Source organism: Coptis chinensis, chromosome 7 (genome assembly GCF_015680905.1).
Source record: "Coptis chinensis isolate HL-2020 chromosome 7, ASM1568090v1, whole genome shotgun sequence".
Lineage (NCBI taxonomy): Eukaryota > Viridiplantae > Streptophyta > Magnoliopsida > Ranunculales > Ranunculaceae > Coptis > Coptis chinensis.
The window spans coordinates 8,443,540-8,466,095 of NC_141462.1; the positions used below are offsets into that span (position 1 = coordinate 8,443,540).

At 38.6% G+C, this 22,556-nt stretch overlaps 2 long non-coding RNA genes across 4 annotated transcripts; both read left to right on the forward strand.

Moving 5' to 3' along the window:
- Window positions 1-16,347: 16,347 nt before the first annotated feature.
- On the forward strand, window positions 16,348-18,039 carry LOC147485758 (uncharacterized). 3 transcript variants are annotated; one of them, XR_015201644.1, is made up of 3 exons: window positions 16,348-16,489; window positions 17,131-17,590; window positions 17,914-18,039. It is a non-coding gene; the product is annotated as an uncharacterized LOC147485758 (long non-coding RNA). The 3 variants fall into 3 exon arrangements; XR_015201646.1 differs by having other exon boundaries at window positions 17,925-18,039; XR_015201645.1 differs by having other exon boundaries at window positions 17,831-18,033.
- Window positions 18,040-19,342: 1,303 nt separating this feature from the next.
- Window positions 19,343-20,257, forward strand: LOC147485759 (uncharacterized). The gene is made up of 2 exons (XR_015202210.1): window positions 19,343-19,514; window positions 19,888-20,257. It is a non-coding gene; the product is annotated as an uncharacterized LOC147485759 (long non-coding RNA).
- Window positions 20,258-22,556: the final 2,299 nt, after the last annotated feature.

Consider the following 22,556-nt stretch of genomic DNA (forward strand, 5'->3'; position numbering starts at 1 on the left):
AGGGTGACACAACCGGGCGTAAGGCGGCATCTTCTTCATTCGCCTTTCGAGCTTCGCCCGGAAGTCCGGCGTTCCGCTCCTCCTGCAGGTCGTCCAGCTTCCTTTCCAGCTCCTCCACCTCAGCACGGATGGTGAGATAGGCCTCTTTTGCTTGCAGAGTGGAAGTCTTACATCGTTCAGCATAAGTGTTAGCCACGGCTAGTTGGCCCCTCAACGCCTCCACCTCATGCTTCAACTCGATCGACTCGTTCATAGCAGAGGTCTTCCGAGAGTCGGTAGTAGTGAGTGAGGCCTCGGCAGATCCAGTTCGGGCCTTCGACCTCTTTTGCACCGCCAAGGTCGGGACATTTCGTCCCCTTAGTGACTCAACGTCCGCTTTCTCCAGTTTCGCGATTTCAAGCGCGCCGTCTCTTTTCTTCGTACCCGGCGATCATCACCGCGACAAAATCACACAACATATCACGTTATTGCCAAACAAACGGCATGTAACGCGATAACACAGTCAAGTAGAACGAAAGGGTTACTCACCAGGCACATCGCTTTGTCCATCCCCACGTGTTCGACTCCGGCCCTTAGCATCCGAGTCCTTCCTATCACCGTCCGGTGGTCATCCCTCCAACAAACAAGCGGCTATGGGTACGGACTTGTAGCTGCAGTCCGACCTCCTCACATATAGCTTTTCTTCCCGCCATACCTTCATCGATGTACATCGTTGCGCCCAAATCGCCTTTTTCTAGTAATCGGAGTGCCCCTTTACCGCCTCTTTTGCACCAACCTTTCCCTTCATCTTGCCAGAGGGATCTCCAACAACCCTGGGTCGAGCGACCTCTGGGGCAACCTCCGGGGCTTCCTCACCTAGGACGCTGAAGTCGGGCATCGGCCTCGCCCTAGAGTTGCGAGCCGCCCTTCCCCCAGTTCGCACTTCACCACCCAGTGTGGTTTCAGCCACCCTCTCAGCTTTCGCAGGTCGATACTTTGGGATGTCGAAGAGAACGTCGTCCACATCAAAAGGAGCGTCCTCTCGACCCTTCCCGCTCCAGACCCAGAGGCCCCAGCACTTCCAACGGGTTGCTTCACCCCAGTACGGCCTCGTTGCCTGTCTTCCCGCGTCACCAGATCGCTCTTACGCTTCTCCATCACAGCTTTCTTCGACGTCTTCCCACTCACGTTACCCCGCGCTCTGGCTTTCTGCTCTTCTCTTTTCTCCCAGATGGCAGGTCCTCCACGCTCTTTAAAGAAATGCGCAACTTCCGGTAGCTTTTACTGTTTCTCAGCTCGCGTCAGCCTAGCGAACTTCTCGATCACCTGTCGACTCGACTCCTTTTTCAGGCGGATATTTGCATAGGCAACAAGACAACAGTTTCAGTATAAGTTCAACAAAACCAAGTTGACCTAATCGGAACAACCGCTACCCACCAATGAAAAAGTCGCATATTTTATGGTCCACACTGAACCCGCTAGCACAGTAGCGTCCTACAAGGAGCAGCGGTCGTTTGTCCCACGACTCGTTACTCTTACCATCCAGAACGCCCGGTAGCGTAGCTCGAGTTTGCAGGCTAAAGTTCAGCGACCTAGATCACTTTACGAGGTAGTGCTCGATAACATCAGCGACCTCGATTCGGTACTCACCACTGGTGTTCAAGAGGTCAAAAACCTTGAATAATCGCCACGTGTTACCCACAAACTGAACAGGCGCATTGCCACAACTGTTCAGGAACTCGCAAACCAGCTTGGAGAACGGTATCGTCATGTGCGCCCTCAGCTGTCCCTCACAGATGATCACCCCATGATTTGGTGGGGTATACCTATCACTATAAACCAGAGCGTTCTGATCAGGCTCATGGATTTCCAGATCGCTTATGATTATCCCATTCTTCTTTCTCAGATATGGGAACGCCCTCAAAGCATGTCTATCCACAGCTAAAGCGGGGCGGCATTGAAGACGACGACCCTCACCGCGACTGGAAGTGCTTCAAAGAGACGACGCAGATCGAGCCACATCTTCCTCACTGCTAGCCCCCTCAGCCGCCTCACCTTCATCATCACTCTCACCCATCTCACACACAGACTCATCTTTCTCATCACCTTCGTCATCCCAGCCAAGAGAAACTTCGCGAACCTCATTAGATCAAGTGTCATCGGAGTCCAACATTTTCTCTTCTAACCCTAACAAGTCTAGCTACTAGTATCTAACAGGGTATCCTAACGACTCTAGAACAGAGGCTTAGCACGAAACAAGAAGAAGAGGTTCAAAAATGGCAGAGAACTAACCTGAAGGATGATGCGGTAATGAAATTCTGTCTACCAGACGAAGCAGCCAAATGAAGTTTCAAAAGAGCAAGTGAAATTTTTGAGCAACCGCCCCTCCAGTTTCCAAGGCATCATGATTACACCGCAGCCCTAGCTGCCCACGACTTCCAACCAACTGTCCTGTCTTTTCACATCCCGAAAAATGGGGCACCACGTTTCTTCTCTCGCGAATCGCCGGATCCTCGCCACGTCGGTGAACACGCGTCAAAACGCGTTAAGCACCCACCACTCACATGGTTAACACGAGCCATTCCTCCGCAGTCGTTGGAAATTTCCACCTCTAACATACTCCACGCGCGCTACCGATCTCTCTCATCAGGTCGTTTTCACAACCTACTGAGAGGGGGCTGTGTAGGGGAGTGATATTCTCTATCTAGCACGCGCCTAGCATGGTGGGAATGGCACATCGACCTTTGGATACAGGTCGCATCCATGAGCTAGTAGAACGCTACATACAGATCGCAGTATCACGCGAACTACGCTGGAAAGTGACACAGATCCCCTATCCAGAAGCAATCATGACCAAAGGTGTACTTGCACATATCTTGACCGTCGCCATCGGGTCACGGGCCGCAAAGCTACTTGTACAGACTGCCACTCTACATCATTACAGCAGACCTATGAGGGCAGTTCTCACGTGCTATCCTAATCTCTACCCCTCATTTGAGAGATCCTTTACACGTGGTGAGCAAGGATACACTCTCAATCTCTATAAATACCTCTCCTATGAACTACGCCAGACCTGATTCTACTCTCCCCCATACAACCCAGAGTAAAATACGTAGGCAGTTCGCTCTCAAGTTGAACTCGGTCTCATCCAATAACCTATTCCAGTCCACCAGTGACTGTTTGTAAGAGAAAACCAAATCACACCTTTACAAGAAGTATTACAAGAGTTAATACAAACAAGAGGAGAGTAACAGACCCCAAACCAGAACCCAAATATAAATGACTCAAAATAGACTTGTTGCCGCTGCGAAAACCTTGACGACCCGATTACCCACAACAAAGCTTTAACTTCAATAACTAATCATTCAACTCTTGTATCCGCGTTGCACGAAGACCTTGTTGTTTCTTGCCTACCAAATTATCCAAACCGCAACATATATATGGTCTTGCCTCCTCTTCCTCGTGGGCTCGGAACATTTCACATTTTCATCATGATCCATTGTTGTCCATGATATATTTCTGTATAGTTGTTGCACATGTAAATGAATTTAGACAGCGTCGGTGATGTTGAACCATCATTTGTTCTTTTGGTTGATTTCTCTTAATACCCACATCGATTCCACGGGTTAAAGAAATGATGAATTGTTAACTCGATCAAATAGAAATACAAAACTTCATTGAAGCCTACCCTTCAAATTTCATGAAAAACTTTAGTATAAAATATAGGCACCAGAGTGTGTTTGAGACTTTATCAGAAAGTTAATTATAGGACTTGGGCCAAGCCCAATAGTGTGCCAAAACACCAAATATGACAAAAAATGTGATGTAATGGTGCGCCAAAACATCAACACATCAACGCTATTGCGAAAAAATTACCTACAAAAAGGTCAAGTTATAGCCCAATGGTGTATATATATTCTACACAACGCTTGGAATATAAGGTGAATAGAACACAATTGGCAAAGTACTCGGTCAGTTTGCAAGACAATGATCAAGTTGTTTTTATTGTAAAACCCCCATGGATAACCAAATGGGAGGTTCCAGAACATATTTATTATAAGTTTTGTTAAGTTCTTATAGTGCTACTGTGTGAGTAGACTGTAAGTAACTCTTCATGTACTCTCCTCCTCCTCATCAGATTCCACGGGTTAAAGAAATGATGAATTGTTAACTGATCAAATAGAAATACAAAACTTCATTGAAGCCTACTCTTCAAATTTCATGAAAAACTTTAGTATAAAATATAGGCACCAGAGTGTGTTTGAGACTTTATCAGAAAGTTAATTATAGGACTTGGGCCAAGCCCAATGGTGTGCCAAAACACTAAATATGACGAAAAATGTGATGTAATGGTGCGCCAAAACATCAACACATCAACGCTATTGCGAAAAAATTACCTACAAAAAGGTCAAGTTATAGCCCAATGGTGTATATATATTCTACACAACGCTTGGAATATAAGGTGAATAGAACACAATTGGCAAAGACTCGGTCAGTTTGCAAGACAATGATCAAGTTGTTTTTATTGTAAAACCCCCATGGATAACCAAATGGGAGGTTCCAGAACATATTTATTATAAGTTTTGTTAACTTCTTATAGTGCTATTGTGTGAGTAGACTGTAAGTAACTCCTCATGTACTCCCCCCCCCCCCCCAACCACCTTTCATCAATACAAATTTTTGCTTACTGGGAAAAAAAATATAGCCCAATGGTGTATATATATTCTACACAATGCTTGGAATATAAGGTGAATAGAACACAAGCCCCGCAAAATTGATTTTCAAAGAATCTGATTTAGGAATTATATGTGTGAAGAGAAGAGAGAGGGTGAGAGAGAGAGAGAGGTGAGAGAAAGGGACAAAACGGGGAGTTGGGAAGTAATAATATGTGGTAAACGCCACTTGCACTAGCACCTAATTTTTTATTTAATTTTTCTCACACATCATACCCACAATTAGTTTGCACTAACTAACTTTATCATAAAATAAATAAAAAAAATGCTCAATATTTTTTGGCCCCTAAAATATAATAATTATTAGAATAATATAAACACAATTTATTGCAATTTAAGATGCAAAATAGAGACATAATCTTCTAAATCTCTATTAGTAAAATACACCATAATTAACCTGGCATTTTAAATTAGACCAGCCTTTTTTCTACCACATAATACCCCTAATTAAATACAAAAAAATATTATTCAATGTCTTTAAAAAGGACTATTTTGTCATTTAATTTTGTATTTCCATTTATACCCTTCAATTACAACACACAGACAAAGGAGTTTTATGTAAATTAAGGGCAAAAACCAAATCCACGCCTCTATATTGACATGTACGCGGTTTTTGCCACTTAACTACCATTAATATCCACTTCAATTACCATTAATACCCACTTAACTATCATTAATACTTTGTTCTTCCAACTTCCCTCATTTCTTCATGCAGGGTAGGCCTTTTGTTTCCAAACACAAATCTGGATAATACCAAATATTCATTTTTAAGTTGTCGATTTCAGTCGGCGTTTCTATTTTACATAATTTGAAAGATTAAGTGAAAAAACAAGAGATAAGATAGAGAAAAAGCACCTCTTTGATCGCAGCCGGCATTGCTTTGCTTGCTTCCACTTCAGCTAGGTATAAGAGAATAAGCTGGCGGTTAGCTTACCTTTTCCTTGGAGAGCCGGAGACGGACATACTTTCTTTTAGCCGAGCTCGATCCAAGAATTCCTGCTCATTTTCGGATCGATCTTGAAATGGCTCTTAACGAGACCGATCTAGCCCAATTTACTCATCGAGACAGGATTTGTTGATTCGGTTTGAGATATCCCGATTCCTTCTTTTCTTGGAAAGAAATATTTGCATACTAGCTATCACAAACTAGAATGAGTCCTTACTCAACTACACCGCGCATCTTGCTATTGACATGCGCATTTATATTTTAGTGTTTCATTTTTTTTTTTTGTGTAATTCCTTTTTGAGCGTTCCTAAGGGTCCATGCTTCTTTTGTGGAGTCGGTGCCCTTTAAGTATATTGCTCTCTTGGCGGTCTTCCAAATTGATATACCTTCTCATGTGTTTTGGCATAACATGGATACCTATTCTTTGGAATATTGTTCCCTTTGCCATTTTTTCTTCTTATAAGCGTAAGAGAGCACATTCTTCCTGCCGCTTCACCCGAACACACATGGGAATTGATGTTCTTGAGTATGAGGAAATTGCTTTGCACCACGTCGCGGTCTCAACCTCTCATTCAAGGTCGCGTTGTATCAATTATTAAATTGGTCATATCTATGGGGTGATAATCTTTACAATTTAGTAGAAGTAGGACCCAATTCTCATAAACAAGCCCGGTTTCTTTGGAGAGGGTAAGAATCTTGAGTAACTTCTTTTATCGATTTTGTGGAAATTACAAGTGTACAACCAGAAACCAAATAGAATTTATGTTTTAGGTATGATATTGACACACTCAACAGTCATCTTTTGGATAATAGGAGACCCCATGTATTTGTTGTAATTGTAGTAAGAAGTGTGAATGCCAACTCTATTTTAGCTTACTCATTAATTATGTCAAGACCATCAATATACTTATTACATAAATCTCTCTTTCCTATGCAAAATCACTTGACAGGAACGCGAAACATCTAATTCTGAGGAGAGTGGACCAGAGGTGTGTGACGCGGAGATATTGGATGAGCTTACCACAAGTAGAGGAGAACTTAAGCTGCGAAATTCAAGCTTTAATGAAGAGAGGCGCTTTCAGGTAGGAGTCTTTTATAGACTTTTTATGAGTGTGATATACTCAGTTGGTCCCTCTGTCAATTTAATTTGTCAATGAATGCAATATTTCTTTGTGATTAACCTAATGCGAAAAGGCACGTTTGCTCTTAATTTGATAGTTGAACTGTTGGTTCTAAGTTTTAGACGTCATAATATTTTCTTTATGATTGTACCAAAGCAGATAGTGGAAGTTGTTTGTCGCAAATTGACTCCTCTCCAGTTAATTTCTTATTATTGTTTAAGTTTCTCAATACGTTATGAAGACATACTGTTTAGGAGAATTGTTGTACACAACTGGGCAGTACCAAGGTACTTATGTGATGAATTTGGGGTTTTTTCTCTTCAAAATTTTGTTTTGATCCCCATGTTCTCCGATTCGATTGTTGTAACATCATTTGATGAATTTATATCGAGATTCAGACTAGATATGAAATAGCATAGAAATGGAGAGGAAGATCTCAATTTTCCGGCCGGTTCTTATCTTTTGCGTAAGATGCATCCTTAACTCCTCATTCGTCTTGGAGCCGAGCAATGTCTTTGGAATCATTGCCATGTCATTACTTACCCAATGGACATGGTGCGGGTAGACTCAATCGCATTGTAATGAATTATGACTTTCATGCATCTATTGGAATTTCTATGTCCCTCGTGTGTATGAAAATTTTAACTATTTTTTCTTTTTCAGATTTCATCATAAACTTTAATGTTTACATTCATTTCCCTCTTTGTACGCAGACAGAGAAATCCCCTTACCAAAGATAGGGGCATGTTCCATGCTCTATCAACTGCTTCTCCGGAAGAAGGCCCGAGGGCACTTTATAAAGGTCGGCTTCCTTCGTTATTGGAGTTGTAAGTACATTTATGTGTGTGAAAATAGATAGTTTGCTAACTTCACGTATAATATACTCGTGTTTATATTTCTATGGGAAATTTAAGGTGGTGAAGATGTTATATGAAGTTTTTAATAGTGATCTGATTGATTCATGTTTTTTTAGCTGAATATTTTCTACAAAGGATATATATATATTCTGATGATAAGGATGGTTATGTTATGTTCATCTTTCTAATTAAAAGATAATCAAACGTACCATTATGGTATTTGGTGATGCTGGCTTTCCTGTCGTAAACTATCACGTTATGATATGTTAGATATGCAACCAAGCATTCACCTTTGTCTTCCCACCTAATTGATATGTTTTGAAGCTTATTCCTCTTTTCTCGCCTGCTCAAGAACCAAAAGAACACCCACCCGCCCCACTTAAGTCCACAAAATTCAAGTTACAATGGTCATCATATCTCCTGACAGGGCTTTCCTCGATCAATTGTGTAAAAAAATTGTAGAGACATATATGGGCGATCCAACATATCTTTGGTAATTGTTCTCGATTATATTGCTTTGACTTCCCGGACCTTTCTTTTATTATGTTTTTCTTCGATTTTATTTGATTCACATTCGCTGAGTTTATTTGTCGCTAAATTTGATCATAGAAATTGTATGGTTTGGTACTACTCGTGTAAATAACTTAAATGGTCGCCTCGTGGTTTAAAGAAGAAGAGGGTGTGATTTGTGAACATAATGGTGGGAGGCAACATACCGTGTTGTGAGATGCAGATTATGGATTTATCTAATAACAATTGTTGGGTTAGTCTCGTGTGTTTTTGTACTTAACTTAGAAAATACATAATGGATCTTTAGCTCAAATGGGAGAGCTCTTGGGAGTTGGAGTGCCATCTTCATGCATCCTGTGATGGTGGTTCAAATCCACCGGGATCCTTTTTTTCTTTCTTATCATAGGTTTGTTTATGGTAGTGTGATTGTGTATGGTTGTATCGTGCATGTGGTTCTGCATTTTGCATGATTATGGGAGTGTGGGACTTGTGGACTCTTGTGGGTGTTGTGTGGACTAGTGTGTGTATGTGGTGAATGGTGTGCGTGTGTGTAGGCGTGTAGTGACTGTGTGTGTGTGTGTGTGTGTGTATGTGGTGGTGGTGACCGCATGTTTGTGTGTGTGGTGGTGCCGGTGATCGTTGTGTGTGTGGTGGTGGTGGTGGTGGTGTCCGTGTGGTGGTGGTGACTGTGTGTGTGTGGTGGTGACGATCAGCGTGTGTGGTGGTGTGTGTGTCAACCGGTGGTGACTGGCTTATGTGTGGTGGTGGTGTGTGTGGTGGTAGTGGTGGTGGTGGTGTGTGTGTCAACCGGTGGTGACTAGCGTGTGTGGTGGTGGTGTGTGTAGTGACCGGTGGTGGTGTGTGTGGACCGGTAGTGGTGGTGGTGTGTATCTTTCTGCTTGTTGGGTGTTCTTTGCTCTCATTGATGTTATGTTGAGGCTTTCTGGTCTTTGCTTTGCTCCGGTGTTAATTTAAAATGTGTACAATACAACAACAACAAAGCAGCCCTAATGTGTGGTAGCGGCATCAACAATTCAATCTGCAGTGACCCACGTCAAGTAAATATGTACCGACCACCGCAAGGTAATGACAATGGGAGAGGCGAGGTAGGGGAGCAAGAGGAAGAAGGGGGTGGGTAGGGGTGGGCAAAATAGTTTAGTGAAGAAGGACCATAACACCGGTGCAATCAAGCCATGCCCCCGTCTAAAACCATTCTACTTACAAGCATACAAGACTCGGCTAAGGGTGGTGGATCAATCACCGCGTGTCGGTGTTATTTCCACATCATGGTGACTCCATCGAACGAAGGTGATTTCCTTTTTACTTTGCATTTACGTCGACACTATAACAGCTCAACTATATGCCCCTGCTCTTATTGTTTTTCATGAACTTCCTCTTAAAAACATTGTCGGGTTATACATGTCGCCTTGGGTTTGGATTCAACCTGTATAATGAATTTAGTTTCCAATAGGAATATCATTAGATATCAAGCCATTCATAAAGCCAAGGCTCCATGGACACGCAACTTGAATTTTGGACCGAGATACTAGCAAGGGGGATCACCTACTGAGAATGCACAAAGGGGAAGCCATGTAGACGAGATGCACCGGGACATCGAAGCACCACGTAATCTGATGTCAAAGACAGAGAAAGTAATTATGAGAGTTTGTTTGGGTAGGAATATTTTCGCCTCGGTATTACTAAATACCGTACAGAGAATTCTCATAGGAATGTCTATCAAAGGTGTGCCTGTTCTCAAAGGAAGCAAGCCAAGTGTTTGCCAAAGTTTGTCTGTAAACACAATCTTGAGTACTATCCATAAAATGCCCATATGACCAATATTTCACAAAAGTCAAAATAATCAATGTATGAATCTTTGCTCTTATCTTTCTTTTGCCTAAGTTTGTCTTATAATATTTTTTCTTTCAGATTTATGCCTAAGTGTATGTAAAGATGTTTTCTTGGTTTTAATGATTATATTAGAATTTATCCACGAGTGTCATAAAAAGAAGTATGGTCAGGATGCAACCAATGTTGGTGATGAAGGTGGATTTGCTCCCAATATCCAGTTTAAATGCAGCTATACTTGACGTTGTCGTCTTCATTTTTCTGGAAATGCAACAATATTTTCTTTTATTTGTGTTGTTAACTCTTCTTTCTTTCATGCTTTATATTCGGAGATCACATAGCGAGCGTAATCTGGGACCGCAAATTGGCGAGATCTTACAGAGAATGGGACTAAATAGTAGTTGTTAACAAAGTCATTTCCACCACAATTGAAGAGAACAAGTGCTTCGTTCACCAGTGTGTCATTTCCACCACTTCCAGATTTTTATTGGATTGTTGGAGCATCGAGATCTAAGTTTAGTATATGTTCATGGGAAGCACTTGACTTCCTGTTCTGAGAATTTGTCTTTGTTATGTTATTAATTATTATTATTTAATATAATTTTATTATAATTTATTTGTTTTGCTTCAAAGATTGCACGCCTTGAAATGTATATCTTGCTCCCATAAAACCATCGGCAACCAAAAGTACAGGGATTTTTGTGGGAAGTTTGATGTTGGTCTTCTTACTGGTGATGTTAGTTTAAGGCACCGAGGCATCTTGCCTAATCATGACTCTTGAAATATTAAGGTCAATGCTCTCTGAGAGGTGCCGATATTATCTGCGATATTGAATGGGTAAGTGTTTGTTTAATATGGTATAGTGAACCTATTTATTATGTTTTGAAGCTCATTTACTCGACCTTTTAAGACTCCCCACTCAATTTTCTCCCTCCCATCCCTCTCTCTTTCGTCCACTTAATTCATAACATTGCTTTGGTTTCTTTTGATCTACAAAAATAGGTTATATTTGACGAGGTGCACTATGTCAATGATGTTGAAAGAGGGGTTGTTTGGGAAGAAGTTATTATCATGCTTCCAAGACATGTTAATATTGTTCTCCTTTCAGCTACGGTATGTAGTTCTTACCCCTAAATTGTTTAGAAGATATTCCGCTGTAGAAAACCTTTCTTGATACAAAGCTTATGCTTTAAGGTTCTCTCTTGCTGGTGCTCATTGGGATCAAGAAGATTCCTCTGCTCTTATTGATGATTTGGCATGCTGATTTTTGGTATGAACCCAAAAGAGAATAGAGGTACTTGAGGACCCTCCATGAGCATTTGCAAAGATGAAGACATCATCTGCAGATAGCAAGTAAGATGACCATCTATATATATGCTTGGAAGAGATTAGAGAAATAGAGAAAGGATCAAAGGAGGATTCTTTTAATTATTATGATTATCTTCTTAACAAGTAGGCTCGTGGACCTCCATTGAGTAAATTTGGGGTTGAGAACTTGAGAAAACTATGATTATCGAGCTACCATGTAGAATTGAAACCAAAGACCATTCTTAGCATTTCAAGGATATTCTACCCCCAATTAAAGGAGGTAAATGCTTGATAAATACTGTATGTAGTTCCTACCATTATTTAGGGGGTGCAAATAATGTCATAAGTTCAGAGCCTGACTGGAGCTTGATAGAAGTAGTGCTTTCCCAAACCTTGCTCAGCTTGAAAGTAAGCCCTGTCCATCCCACTTCCGTATATCGAGTTACAAACGAGATTAGTGTTGAGTAAATTACCGAATCACTTTTTCATGAGATGGGTTTTGTTTTTGCATTATTTCCTTCGTGTGTTTGTAATTGACTTTTTTGGGTTTGTAGTATAATAGCTGATACCACACCATCGACTGGAATCATTTCTTAAGTTTCTGCATGTGGATGTTGTAATTCCTCTTAGCACAGAAACAATGTTCTACACGATAGAGATCAGAACTACAGACCCTAGCATGTTAGTAAAATTATGACTAGGAGCCTTCACAATTGGCCAAAGTTGCCAACAAGAAGTTGTGAAGCAGTTGTGACACAACCTAGGGACCTGTCAGTATGACAACATTGCAAATGTTCCATTGAGTGGCAATATGTACACCTTAGGTTATACAAGAACCTCTGCACCATTATCCGCAACGTGACCACAATGGAAACAGACTAATCAGCCCCCTGACAGTTCCACCATATCTTGAACCACCAAGATTACCACTTCTGGCACCATCAGACTTTAAACGACGCCAGTAAAATTTATCTCTGATACTATAATCGATTTACGATATTCATTACTATGGGCATAACCCCTGAAATTCACGTGGATGGTTAATAAACTTTAACAACACACACACGTGGATGGTTTTCTTGCACAACGCAATTTCAAAGCAGTGGAAAACATGATTTGTCAAAACTTGGCCTGGGTATAATAGCACTTAAACATATGTCATTACTGTTTTCACTTTCAATTTGAACACAGTACCGTCATTATTGAGAGCACAACGGTCTTAATGGGCTTAAAGAGTCCAAATCCTAAAGCTTCATTTGGGTTCTTGGATAATGACTTACAACAATAATAGGAATTTTAAAATTTTTGTTTGTGTTCTTGCTGGTAAGTTTTTGTTTTTACTGAACTGTACTGCTAGGTTAAGATATTGTCCTGCTAGGTTAAGAAATCAGATCGTATACAGAGCTTCTTCCTGTGTTTGTGTCTTCGAAGAACTTATAGATGGTGAAACTTTCTAGAATCAAATTGTCTATGAGACTATGATTATTGTTTGTAATTGGAAATATTTTTGGTGTGTTAGTTTGTATTATGTTTTATTGAAGGTCACCCTTGGGTTCGGGTCGATGGTGTAGCTCCTTATGAGCGAGCCTCTTGACTCAGTTGTCTTATCTCGCTTGAAGCAATGCTTTTTCATAAACTCAACACAAGCAGGTTTATTTGCATTATTAATTGGCTAAGAAGTGACGCACATATTCTTATCCATTGTTAGTCAGGTATTATTTCATTGCTTTTATTTCTTCTCCTTTTGCAATAATTAAGCATGTTTAGCTGATACTTGATTGGTCATTGCAACTATAAGAGAACAATTTTTGTTATATACATGGTAATACTACCAATTTCTATCTTATTTTGATATTCAACTGATGCTCTCTCTCTCTCACTACCCTTTTTGCATTGGCAACAGGAATATCAAATATTGCTGGAACAATGGCTGCTATCATAGGCACTGTTGGTGCGGATGAAGCCTATATGGAGATGAGGATTTCTTTGGATTCCATTGTGAAAGGTGTAGTTGATGTGGTATTAGGATCGGATTGGAATGGCGATGTTAAGAAGAAATTGGGGAAGATGAATGTTCAATTATCAGAGAATGTCTTATTAGAGATCTTTACTGGTAACGAGGACAATCTTTTAAGGCTTTATTCTTTTTCCGTTGGGTGGAGGAGCACATGGGATATACACACAATGCTGTTACTTATAATGGTATTTTAAAGGTTCTTGATAAGCAAAATTCAATTAAAGAGTTTTGGGATGTAGTCAAGGAATTGAAGAGCACGGGTCATGATATAGATAGTGATACATATATAAAGCTCTCAAGAACTTTCCAAAGGAGGATGATGTTGACAGATGCAGTGGAACTTTATGAGTTAATGATGGATGGCCCTTATAAACCTTCAGTTTTACATTGTGGTTCACTTTTACGTGCAATCTCATTGGCCGACACCCCAGATTTGGATTTGGCCTTTAGAGTTTTCAATAAGTATGAAGCAACAGGGCAGACATTCATTAAGTCTGTATATGACAGGATCCATAGGTCTTTTTGACCTCTGTGGGTAGATTTGATGAAGCTGAAAAGTTTTTGGACAACATGAGAAATGCAGGTTTTGAACCGACCCGACAACATCACTTACAGCAACATAGTGTTTGGGTTTTGTGAAGCAGGGAGGATGTACGTCTTACCATTATTATTGGCGATTTCATTATTGAAAACTCTGTTTCATACCTAATTACTATTCTCTCATCTTCTCTTGAGTTTATGATTTTTTTGTCACAGAGAATAACGATATGAAGCTTTCAAGATCGATATAAGGGATTTTAATGGAATATCCCTGTTTTTGTCTATTTTCTTTGGAAAGTCAGAAGTAACAGGTTAGTTTATCTCATTATCTTCTTCTCCATCCTTTTTTAGCTATTAATTTTCCATGTACTCCGCTATTTCGTGAACACCAACTGAATTCTCATACCAAGCAAAAAAAAAATCTGTAGCTTAATTTCATATTTGGAACAGACAAAAGGTTAATTTTCTTATGAGTGTTCGTCATGTTGTATGTTTAGCAGTATGCACTCTTTTTCTCGAGGTAATATTTACTTAACACTTGAAGTTTTTGTTCTTTTTTAATAAGCACATTTCTTCCTATATGTTCACTGCATAAAACTAGAAGAATTTGTAATTATAAAAGCTTTGGTTATGATACAAAATAGTGTTTGAAGGGGTCATGTTGTTGTCTTGGTTTAGGGTCTCACTCACGATGCAACATCTGGAGGTGATATACTAATTAGGAATCAATATAATTAAATGCCTCAACATTAATTGGAATTCAAATTAATATACATAGTTAAAAGCATATTGATATAGCTTCCTATAGCTTAGACGGTGGAAACAAGAGCGCATGAAAGGATGGAAAAAGAGAAGGCTAGAGAGCACATACAAAGCTATTATTTTCTTCACTTCTTCTCGCTTGCTTTATCCCCAAATCTCCCTACTTTATTTTGGTCCACCCTGACTTGCGGGCAAAGTTTAACGCCATCAAAGCATGGGCTTATGCTTTCGGAGCATGACGGGAAAACCTTATGGTTACCATAACATGATATTCAGTTGGATTGATACCATAACTGACAACTGTCCACCTCCTCTGGACTCTCACTTGGTAAGTTGCTATACAGTCTTAGATGTGTCGAGTTTCTCTAGAGGATTTTTGTGTTTATATATGATTCATGAACTACTATATGGATTTTAGACCCTTTTCGTGTTTTTCAGTTCTTCACCCAAACAGAGGCAGCCGCTTATTTCAGTACAAAGGCTAATAAAAATGGAGGCATATCTCATATAAGACTTTCAATGGGTTACAATCATGGGACCGTTCTTCAGTTGAAATTCAACTCTCAGAATTCACTTTCCAAGAATGGGCTCATAATGTTCCTAGCTCTGGTAAGTAACCATTCATTCTTTTTTAGATAGTTAGAGTAACTTTTGGGTTGAAAGACAGTGGCTCTTGCTTTTGGCAGCCATTCATTCTAATTCATTCTAATTATCTTGATTTACATATGCATTTGGCAGACATTCATTCTAATTATCTTCTGACCTCATCTGGACAGCAATTTTTACAGGAGATACTTCATTTAGGCCTATGGCTGTCACTATTGAATACAGCGTAAGTGATATGTATATCTATTGGTGACTGTTCCTAGCAAAACTATTACATCCTCTTCAAGCTCTAATATTTGCAAGATAACCTAAAAAGCATCGTGTTGATATTTATATGTTTCCCCAGAAAAACGAAAAACTTGCTTTTTGCATTTTGTAAAATAAGATACGTGTTAAATATCTGGATCACATGAATGCATAATAGCAAGAAGCCATTAACGACAATTGTGCCTTTTAGGGCCTCATGAATTTGTTGAATGAGGTGTGACATTATTTGCGTAACTTCAAATATTTCTAAACTCTATATTTTTCCAAAATTCAACTGAATTATTGAATGAAACATCTATGTAAATCGTTTTAATGTGATGTCAACTCATAGTTGAACTGAAGTTTCGGGATGCCTGTTTGAATTTCCTTCTATCTTTATTCTCAGCTTGGAATCAAAATGCACCAACCGCTTATGCTCTATCGACCAATGTGATTCAAAATCTCTTTTAAATGAGGTACATCTTATCTGGCCGGAAGCCTTTTCTCCTTCTCTACGATGCTTCGATGGTACTTCCTATATTTGTCTTACAAGTCAAGATGATCAGGCAAATCTGAAAATTACTGAAATCTGTAAAAAGAACTGGTGTTTTCCTCTCTCTCTCTCTGATGTGTGGTGCGTGCACACACACAATAAAAAAAAAACTTTTCTTAATCTTCTATTTTTCTCTTTTAACTAAAGCGAACTTAATTTGATTTTGCTGTCCCTGAAATAAGATACCAGCTTAATAGTTGCTTGATTAGTCCACGTAACCCGGCTCCTTAATGTGTTATCATAGTTTTTCTATATTCTTCTCGCTATACTGATCCTCTGCGAGGTTTAAATGGGTAACTGTTTATTGTTGTGCGGATAGCAAGAGCATCCTTAACACGAAACAAATTACATTGCTAAGCAAGCGGCATCATGGCTCGATGATTATCTTGTGTGGATGTCTCCAGAAGCTTTTGGTTGCTGCAGGAAGTTTACGAATGAGAGTTACTGCCCGCCTGATGATCAGGTCACGAAAATTATAGTGTGCTTACATGTATTTCAAACTAAGACTTAATCAATTATGTTGTCGTCATGCTATGAGCAGAGCAATGTTTTTATTCATAATGGAACTGGCTAGAGTCGCATAGTATACATTTTCTAAACTGAGATCGACCTATGCCCTCATGATAATGTGCTGCATGTCAGTTGAGGGAGTCATTATGATCTACTAAAAGAGATTTTTTTTTTTCGTTTTTTCATCTTTTCTCTAGAATGGCACATAGGTAAACTGGTCTTTAGATTCTTCGTTCTTTCCTTATAGTAAGCTGTGTTTTATGTGGTGTTGTATGTGCCCTCAAGTGTCTTAAGAATTTTTAGAGTTGTAAGAATATTCTGTTTTTCACTGTTTTTTTTTTCTTTAATACCCCAACAAATATTGATAGTTCAAACTATTATGACCCTCCCAAGTAAGTGAGCATGACTTTAGAACTGCTTTGCTCATATTTTGTCCGTAAGGCTTTAGCCTACTTTGCTCATACTTGGGCCATAAACAAAAACTGATTAAAATGACCAATTGTATAACATAACTGTAGTTAAATTTTCAGAACTCCAATTGTAAATTATCAGGGTGTTTATTATTTACCAAAGTTGAATTTCCTTTATCTGCAGAAACAAGATGGATTCGATCGGAGCGTATGTGATGAAGCTTATTGGCCATTTGGAGATTGTTGGAATAGTTAATATGCAAGTGTTGGTGGGTTTAGGTACTACTTTGCGAGATTTTGATTAAACATTCTATTAGTATGATCATTCATGATTGATGTAGGCCCCTCACCTTAGCCAGTGTAAGATCTGCGTGTGTTCCATTTGGAGATGACAGATCTAATGAGGATGTGTTTGAAGCTATATCAAGTGCAGTTTTTAATCCATCACTTCCAGCAGTTCCAGAAATCTTTGCATGTACAGTTGGGCAGAAGCCAAGCAAGGCCAAATATACTATTTAAATGGCCCAGTTCAGGAGTATGCTTTAAGTGATTTGCAACCGACCTACCAATTCTACACTCAAATTGCATCACTTGAGAGTCGAGGCTTCAAAAGGGTTTCATCTCTCACTGTACTTAGCAACCGGGTAAGCTCTCTTCTCCCCGTTCTCGATTTCAATTAATTTAATTTTCAATTCAATTAAGAGGAAGAAGTACTACAATAAGATTTTAGAAGATTTGTATTGTAAGCACACACTTAACTAACTTTGGATACAAAGTGCTTTAGTATATTGTAGACCTAAGCCATCTCTCTTAATAAACTCGGATAACATGTCTATTTTTAATGAGCATTTTTTTTTTGCTTGATTAATGATTATTTGTCACAGATATCAAACACATTTGAAATTGATGAGCAAGCACTATATAGTGATTGGTCTGCAATATATATTTTGATGGGTTCTTATGCTAGGGTACAAACAGCGGAGCAACGACAACCTTATGTAAAGGACATGATGGACGACTTCTAGGTGCAATTTACAGCAAGTTCAAGTGTCATAATGCTATGCAAGCAGAGTTTAAGGGAGGAGAATTAGCAAGATCATAGCAAAAATATTACATGCAGCTAACACAGTGGTAATAGGTGATAACCAAAAGCTCATGAAGGCTTTTGCAATAAGGGATGGCAATCTGACATGGAGATTAGAATACCACTGTAATAGCATTCAAAAAGCTATTGAAGAGCATTTTTCAAGTGATTTTATGGTTTTGAGTTTTTTGGGTTCAAAGTAAATCTAATTATAACCCTCATAGTATAGCTAAATGGGTAGCTGGGTATGTAACTCTGTACAGCCTATGTTTAATTTAAGTTTAAAGCATCAATGAAAATTTCCTGATTTCATATCTGTGCTCTTAAGACGTGCATGCACGTGCATATTGCTAGTATATTTAATTGATGGAGACAACTCAATCAAAAAATTGACCCACATCATTAATAAAATAAGTTTCATCTTTATAGTATAACCTTTCAGCCCCTATAATATAATAACTATACACTAATAACTATTGCAATGGCATTTTTCTTTTGTAATTTAAGATAGAATCTAGAAATAAAACCGTCAGAAGTAGTGCGAACTGATTCTTCACGCCCAAATAACTCACTTGCCTATGCCGCATTATAGAGTAGAAACCGCATTATAGAGTAGAAACTAGAAAGAATAGATGGGACGGACTGGAACTGGAAATCTCAAGTCCAAGAGCTCCAACCATTTGAGCTATCAGCTATGGCATATGGGCTATAATCCGCCAATTAGGAGTTAGGAGTTAGGACTATAAATTGGGTATCAATGCCAAGCCCAAAAGTTCTGGATAGGTAACCAGGTTTGTAAACTTGAACTCCAACTTGGCAATTTCATCCTGTAAACATCAGCACATGCCTACATTTATCGATTAGAGTGCAACGTGCCCAAGTGGTTTTGAGTCTTTTGACTTTCGGGCACATACAAGGGCTGGAAAAAAAAAAAAAACCTATATTTTTCCAAGATTTGATGCAACCACTCACATTATTTTTTTTATTAATTTTTGTTTGTAATGAAATGATGATTTCATTAACAACCAGAAAATAAGATAGCACAATCATTAGCTATTAGGGACTTAGAGATAGGCAGTACATCCTCCATCCAATAGTTGTGGCCAAACAAAAAGCCCCCAGAAACGAGTTGATAAGAACCACTCACATTACTTGAAACTCACATTTTCACTTTCTAAAGGAATAAAATTTTAAGGATTCTTGAATGAGTGAATGTGTAAAGCGTTTTAACTTTTAAATTTTAAGGGCGCGACTGCAACACATCGCTCGGCACCCTAAAAACTTAAGAAGTCCAATCTGATTGGCTAAAAAAGAATGGCGTGGCGAAAACTAAAAAAAAAGAGAAATTGAGATAACCAAAGACTGAGAACAACACAAGTCCACTTCTTCTTCCTGATTTATCTATCTTAATTTTTTATACCATGCTTCTCCTACAGTTAAAGAAAAGGACGATCTAGAAATTTGAAGGGTTGAACTAATAATAGGTAATGTAACTCTCCTTTCTCCTTGGAAACAATTTTTGTATATTTTCCAGGGTTGTTACACATAGAAACAAAAATACACTCAGGGAAATAACGCAATGAGTTTAGTAGGATAGTCATAGCTATAATTTAGTGTTTTAAGAGGAGTTATTTTGAATGTGTTGGACGATAGCATTAATACTAAGAAAAATAAAGCAGATTTTCAAATCCTGCTATTTATCAAACTTTGTTGGACTGTATTTTGCGAAGAAGAAAAAAGGCTTTTGTGCTTACTCTATCTTCCATGCTTTTCTATCTTCCTTGCTTTTTAGATTTTAATTTGGTCGCGTCTCTATCCAAGTTCGATAAACTGTAACTCTCATTTCAACTTATGAAGCGAACTGAGACACCCTTTCTCGGCTAGGAGATATCATCCTCTGGGCATTTCGTCAATGGAGCTCTTCATTGGAAAGCTGGTAGACTTAAGCAAAAAGGTGGACTGAAACTGTCGGATAGAATTGTATCTTTTGATCTTGCAGATGAGGACTTGAGATAGAGAAATCAGGAAGAAGAAGTGGACTTGTGTTGTTCTCGGTCTTTGGCTATCTCAATTCTCTTTCTTTTTTAGTTCTCGCCACGTCATTATTTTTTAGTCATTCTTTTTTAGCCAATCAGGTTGGACTTAAGTTTTTAGGGTGTTGGCCATGTGTTGTAGTCGCGCCCAAATTTTAACGCCTTGCGTTAGAATATATAAGAACTTGGAAACACTTCTCTCGTATCCCATTGGTTTTCTACATCATATACGGCAGCCATTTTCCGGAACCCACCTGAACAAAATCCCAATGATTGACAGTATATAGTGCTCAATGGGTTTCACCCAAAATTTGCTCCTAGCGCAATGGAAGATTTACCCGAAAATTAAATCTACATTACTTTGCCAATTGCATGGAAACCACTGTTCTAAAAATCAGTCTAGGGGGTCGCCTAGGCGGTGCCCAACCGACTCGTCTAGGCCCTAGTCATTTAAAAAATCGGTGGACCGACTAGGCGGGTCTAGGCGGCCTCTAGGCAGTCCAGTCAAGTTTTTTTTTTGAATGATTAAATGTCAAAAAATAAAAGCCTGTGTAGGCTTAAGATTTGAATGAGTTTAAAATACTTAAGTCTAATGTAAATTATATGTCACTATAACAAAGAGTACGTTTTTATATGAAGTCAATATTCTTAAACTATTACGCTTTTTTGTAATAAGTATCTTTGTTTGTGTTTATTTTTTGAGTTATGGTAAATGATTTTTCTTCATTTCTGTAGTATATGTGTGTATTACTATATATATTAGGAAAAAAAAGCTTAACGCCTAGGTAATCGCTTAGAAGGCCTAGGCTCTTCCATCACGGACTACCGCGATAGCGTTTTTAGAAAAATTGTCGGGCCCATATGACCTTGGCACAACCTGGTGGATTATAATACAAATGTCAATCAGCAGGGCCGGCTCATCCATGTAGCAAAATAAGTAACGGCTTAGGGCCCCGTAGCTCAAGGGGCCCCCAATATATTCCAAATTCAGTCCACTATCCAAATTCCACTATCGGTAAGAGAAAAAAAAAACGCTTTTACATTGGAAAAGAAAAAAAAAAACGTATACGATAACCGACCCTTCGTTTCTCTTCCTTCAAATTCTCCACCATTTTCCACGCCTTCAATTCTCAAGCAAAATAATGCACGCCTTCATAACTAATCAACGCGTTCTTCTTCATCTCTTTATAAAACCAACAATACACTCTTACCTCTATCATCTTCTTTTTTTGCTTTCTTTGGTTTTATAATCCCTCATTCTTTTCCGACTCTCTATATTCTTCTTCTTCTCTCCATTTTCAAGAAAGATAAAAGAAAAGAAAAGGTTGGTGTCTTTTTTACTTTAATTGTTAAATTGTTATATTCTAAATTCTAATTTAATTCCACTCAAACTCATTCTTTTTCTTTTTGGATAGTGGATAGTGGTTTTAACATGTATAATTGGACTAGTTGCTTACTTGCTTAGCCAAAGTGATTGTCGTGGGTCTCGTGGATTGTCTACTTTTTTACCCTATACTTCAAACGCTACTGCCTATCAATTAAGCGTCTCACGGTGATTGTTTCCATTTTATTTTATTTTTTCAGTATGTTATGTGACTATGTGAGGACTTATTGCTTATTGCTTGTTGCTTGCTGCTTGCATATTATTTTACTGTTTTGACATGAACCGAAAGTATAAATCCGGTAATAAAAAATGTCAAGAAAAGAGAAAAGTAGATGAGGCGATTGAATCTCAAAGATGAGCTATTTTTAAATTTATAAAAAACTATAAACAAAGTGAATCGGTTAGTTCAAGTGATAATGTAGTAAATGAACAACCTGACCAACCAATAGAAGTGGATAATAATGAAAATATAGAACACATTGATACTGATCCTAATGTAAATTTTGCTCCTAGTGTTTATGTTCAAGATAACATTGAAGAAAATCAAACAAATGAAAGAAATGATAACTCAACAGAAGATTTGCTTGCTAGTATTGATGAGAACCTCAATGAACAATCCAACTCTTTAGTTCAAGATATTTATGACCCGGACAATGGGGTAAAATTGATACAAAACTAAGAGATTTGTTAGTTAAGAAGGGTCCAATTAGAGTTAGTGACGAGAAATTTCCTATTGATATGAAGACAAAAAGAAAATTTTCAGCTAAATTTTATAGCCAAGTAGCACCAAATGGAGAGAAGTTTGATAGAAATTGGTTAGTTTATTCAAAATATTGCAATAAGGTCTTTTGTTTTACATTGCAAGTTATTTAACTCAAGTTGCACCCAATTTCAATTAAACGGTGAAGGGGACTGATGATTGGCAAAATATTGGTACCAAACTTAAAAAACATGAACTTTCTAATCGGTCACATTGATAATTTGACACTTTGGGATGAGTTAAGCGAAAAGATTAAAACAAAGAAACAACAATTGATAAGCATATCCAAGAGCAAATTGATAGGGAAAAAAGAACATTGGAGTAATGTACTATTAAGAATTATTACCAA